Below are 5,279 nucleotides of genomic sequence, written 5' to 3'. Positions count from 1 at the left end.
CACGCATTTAAGAAAAAGAAAATAGGAAAAAAAAGAAAGAAAGAAACACAGAAAACATAAAGGGCATTTCCTGTGTGTATAAAAAGATGGAAAGGATGATTGTATTCACGAGTCAAGGTGGTGGTGTAGTGGTTTGAGGAGTTGGCTATTGACGGAGAGATCTTTGGTTTGATTCCTGGTTGCACACAATTTCCCTTCCTTTTTGAGTTTCAAAACAAGGGGAAGAATGGTAGTTGGGCCGAGCCCAGCTAGCGCCGCTGCAGGCGCAGGTTTTGGAACACACTAGTTTTGGAGCCTCCTCTAGTTATCGAGTTCTAGTTCTAATTTGGAGTTGATCTGAGCTAGACCTAGTTCTAGTTAATCATCATGATAGAGAAGCCATGTGCGGTTCTTTTCTTCTCCCTCTAATTCTCCGACCACAATTAGCTCTGAACGGGGAAGCGCTGCCAGATCGTGAAGGTTGTACGCTTGCAATCTGTAGAGAGTTGTGCTTTCGATCTTTTGTTCAAGGGATCGTTGTGGACGGTTCGAGTGACTTCAATAACAATCTTCTTCTTCCACCGCATCTCGAAATTGGTAACAATCCGATATAACCTTGTATGCATCTTCATAGTAATTCGGGACCTTGATCGTAGCGCGACTTTTTTTGTTTTCTACTATGTTTCCTAACAGATAGGGCGTGCGTTCGCGGCGGGCCAGCTTTAACAGCTGATGCATGCAGGCCGGCGATGCTTCAATGCGGGCAGTGCCGGAGTACACATCTTGGTCTCCGTGCCATCGTCGATGGCGGTTGGCGGGTGATCGGCCAAGAAAGAGTGAATGTGCGGCACAGAGGGTACTGGGACGGACGAGTCAAAACGAGGTGAAAGAAGGAGTGGTTCTTTGGTCGGTCCGGATTGTCGGGGTCCGATGTGGCAGGCATTCAAACTCCCCCAGACACCCAGTTTGGTTTCAGTATGTGAAAATTCAGACATTCCGACCAGTTTGAATATTTTTATCTGAAATGAGAGTTGAATGACTAAATATGACCGGCCCAAATATTTGCGCACAGAATTGATGCTCGAAGTTGGAGTTTGCCCTTTCGTTCCTCCCTCAAAGTTGGATTATTTATAAACTGGCCCCCCTCCCTCTCTCTCTCCCCGGAAAAAAAAAGAGAAACAGAAACAAACCCGAGCTCCCGCCCGCCTGCGAAACATGTCTCCTTCTTCTTCCACCCCTCCGGCGGCCGGTGCCGGGGCCAGACGCCGGCGGCGATTCACTGAGACGCCTCGCTCCGGCGTCGAGGAGGAGGATCCCACCTCCACCGTCACGGACGTCTCCCCCGCGTCGACCGGCTCCGAGTCGCCGTCCTCCAACTCCAAGGACACCTGCGCGGCCGATGGCGATCAGCACGGTGTCGCCGCCGCTGACGTCTGCGTCTTATCCACGCCGACCCGCTCCGTCTTCAGGACACCGTCTGCAATTATCCGTTCCTATGCGCCGGTGGCGGTGAGTGCCCTTTCTTCTTTCTTGGCCTCCCTTCTTGGATTCAAGATTCAAGAAACCTGCATTTTGATATCAAGAACCTTCCAGACCTCGGCTATGGCGCACTTCCCGCTCTCCGGCGACCCAGGAGTTCGCTCGCAGCTCACTGAAGCCCCCCCCAGATTTCTTCTCCGTCGGCACCCCGCTGTGAAGAGACGCGGACGCCGACCCCCGTGCCTCTCACCGGCAACGCCTCTCAGGCTCAGGTACGCCGTACGCGACCTTTTGGAACGCTCTTTCCGGTGATCATGGTTTGTCTGTGGGACGGGGTGTCGGGCGCTTTTCTTTGTATCTTCGAGTGTAATTCTTGCGTCGCGCGGCACGGGCGCCGGCCGTGCGCCATGGAGATCGGCGGCGGGGGCTCGGGCTGGGAAAAGGAGACGGGGGGACAGGAGCTGCAGGCCGGCGGCGGCACGGAGGCGATGTCGATGGGCCATGTCGTGGCGCAGCTCGGCTCGGCGTCTGGGACCTGTCAATGGCGTGTGCACGGCTCGGCCGTGGCGCACGCAAGAGCCGCGTCAGAGCATATGGGGAACAGTGGGGGTACCCATCGATCAAATTTTGTGTCAAGAAGGCTTAATTGAGCGATCAGTGTTTTGCGAAAAGATTACTGAATACCAGATGATTTTTTGCAAGGAAAACAGAACACGGTAGTTCTTTGATCGAGAGTCCACAAATGTGGTATGTTTTTTTAGTTTACTCCATAAAATAAGATGATTCGACTTTTGGCTAAAAACAGAACAGGCTTGGCAACATTTTATTCAATTGCTTCACTAGGATTAAAATCAAACAAGGTAGAGCTAGTGCAGTGTGATTTAATTGATTGAGTTTATATTTGTAGGACTTGATTTGGTGTTATAGATTTATATGTCGTGTTCCTTGGATGAGTGTAAGATAGAGAAAGATATTTCAGCTTATTTCTTTTCTCAACAGTACGTTTCTTATCCCTGCATGACTAGTGTAACATAGATAAATATGTTTCAGCTTATTTTTTCCTGAATGTATGATGAAATACAATTTTTCTGAAATTCATATACTGTTTTCACGAATTTTTGCAGGTTGGCACGTCCTCGAGCGGCCGGTGGGGACAGGTTCCGCGCTGCACCATCTGTCGTCTGAGCGTTGCGGGTAGGGTGATGACGTGCTGCGAGGCGTTGCTGTGCGTCGGCTGCGCAGCCAGCACCTCCTGCGGTTGTCCCCGGAGGCTCGCCGGGTTCCCTTACTCCCGAGGTATGTGATACCAGATGATCACATCGTCGAGTTTCTAGTGCTCCTCCCACGCGCACGACGGGAGCTATTTCATACACGGAGGAGTACTGGAGGAGGGTCCATCTTCTACTCCTACTTCAGCATGGAGGACGCCTTCCACCGGCGCCAGGCCGGCGTCCTTTACCAGATCCACGAGTACGTTGTGGTCGGGCGTCGATGGACGCGGTTCATTTGTAGGTTTGTTGAGGTTCAGGGGTTGGGCTTACTGCTGCGCTTCGCTATCCCTCCCATGACGCCCATGGACATCGAGTTCCTTCTGGAGGTACTGGACAGGTATCGGCAGCTACATGATGAGTGATACCTGTCCCACCAAAGGACCCCTGTTTCGATCTCGCTAACTTGTGTCACTCTCTAAAAACTCAGTTATGTGATCGCTGCACATTCAGCAGATTTTCTTTTGTTGCTGCTGTTGAAATCGTCCTGCTTGTAGTTATTGTATATTGTTGTTATCGTCCATTGGATTGACAAATTCAAAATTTTGGCACATGTATATACTGACTGCAGTTGCGATTTACTGTACTTTATACTTTATACATACATACATGCAAGCATATCTATCTCCAGTGCATGATATCTCCATTTCTGCATACATACATACATGACTCAGCAGGGATGGCTGAATAGCAAGTATTAGAAAGCAATATTGAAACATCACAAAATAATAAGGAATTTAAGTGTCACAGACACTTAATTCTGCCATCACCAGATAAATTGAAAATCAGAGTGAAGCAAGTGAATGAACCATCCATTGTTTGAGAACTAGCAACATTGGATCTTAAAAAGGATCGTAGTCGCCACTAGTCACCTCTCCTGGAATGGGTAAAGTAAGTATGTTCGCAAGCATGCTTGTGAAGGTCCCTGGTCAAATCCACTCAAGCTTTTGCTGCTTCAATTCAGAAGAGTTAGTAACCAGTTGAGCAAATGGAGGAGAATAGAGCATTACAGTAAGGAAACTGAGATGCCTAACAATATAAATAAGAAAGAGCAAACCATACTTGACAACTTGACGAGATCTGTACCAACTGCATTCACAATTACTTGTTCAAATTTGTCCAACACATTCTGTTCTGTCAACTTCCCGGCCATACAAAACAAATAACTAACGGCATACAAAAATCACACTTAGTGAATCAAAATCACATGCTAGTTGATTCCAGGAAACCACATGTTTGATTCAAAGTAATCAAACAAACCTATTGCTTACAGCATTAACCAGAATGCAAATAATACACTTTGGAAGGCATCGAACACATACCTTGGACTCTTCGAACGGGAGTGTGAACGATTCCTTCTGTGGTCATCTCTATCGGGGTCTCTTCTGCATTATCACTGCATACATCAGATTTTCTAATAGAGGAAGCAGCATAACATATTTTCTGCTTTGCAAAAGGTGCTTCTTTTGATCAGCATATACAGAATTGTTTGTACATCAAAACACTTCACAAAAAAACATAATTCGTTTGGGTTAAAAAACAATTGATTAAACAAATCAGTTAAGCATATATTATTATGAGCTCATGACTCTATCACTGTACTATTACTATTTTGCGATGCTAAGCGGGGATCACCACTGCATAAAGCAACAGCCAACTAGTAAACATCATAGCTAGCCCATGGTTATACTAGTTATACACCAGCAAAAATGCCTACATTTACCAGTCCTCTAATTCAATTAAGTGGCATGGGGGTACCCATGAGGTTAAGAGTTGTGTTATTACGTGGAAGTGGAACCAAATATAGTACGTACATTCAATAATCTTCTCCGATATAATTCGAAAACTCAACAAACATCTGCTAAACATACCCGCCCTGTAAAGCATGTTGCCAATCTTCAGAAGATAAAAAAAGAAGGTGCCCATTAAGCACAAAGGACGACTGGGTTTCAGCATAATTAACTGGCATTCAGTTCATAACTCAGAATTCACCATACTTAACTAGCACTCAATTCATAATTCAGAATGCTGAAATTGGTTGATGCAACTAAATGCACATATGCATTACAGAAATCTAGACCTGGTACCTTTAAGCATCACGATCACTGCTACAGCGGCGATAGTCATGATCGTCGAACGATCATGGTGCTGCCTTCTTTCACGATGCGCTCGATGATGGCGACCATGGTCTCGGTTCCGTACACTCTCCCTGTCCTGGTACCTCTCCCTATCTCTCCCATGGCGCCGCCTTACACACTTCCTGAGTTCCTGTGCTTGTCATCGTAGCGTTCTCTATCCCTGTCTCTAGACTTTGAGGTCCCGTCGCTGTGATGCTGTGCATCGTGCTGGAACAGAAAACAAGTTCCTCTGTCAGATGGATTTAAAAAATTCAGGGATTCCTATTGAGTAAGATAGGCAGCAGTTGCTACTTAGAATCATCAAACCTACTACTCAGAACCAGCACCAGATAATCTGACACATGAATCAATCACAATCAGCAGGGAACTTCCGATCAGCTTTGGCACCCAGAGAACTTTATTACCTATAAAGTAC

General features: G+C 46.7%; 1 long non-coding RNA gene across 1 annotated transcript; it reads right to left on the bottom strand.

Annotated features, from left to right (window-relative positions):
- Positions 1 to 3,352: 3,352 nt before the first annotated feature.
- Positions 3,353 to 5,273, bottom strand: LOC123116877 (uncharacterized). The gene is made up of 2 exons (XR_006457221.1): positions 4,814 to 5,273; positions 3,353 to 4,111 (listed from the first exon to the last, which is right to left on the bottom strand). It is a non-coding gene; the product is annotated as an uncharacterized lncRNA (long non-coding RNA).
- Between the last annotated feature and the right edge of the window lie 6 nt (positions 5,274 to 5,279).

The sequence above is a fragment of the Triticum aestivum genome, chromosome 5B (genome assembly GCF_018294505.1).
Source record: "Triticum aestivum cultivar Chinese Spring chromosome 5B, IWGSC CS RefSeq v2.1, whole genome shotgun sequence".
NCBI lineage: Eukaryota > Viridiplantae > Streptophyta > Magnoliopsida > Poales > Poaceae > Triticum > Triticum aestivum.
The sequence above is the reverse complement of the archived record's forward strand: the minus strand, read 5'-3'. Positions and strand labels throughout refer to the sequence as shown.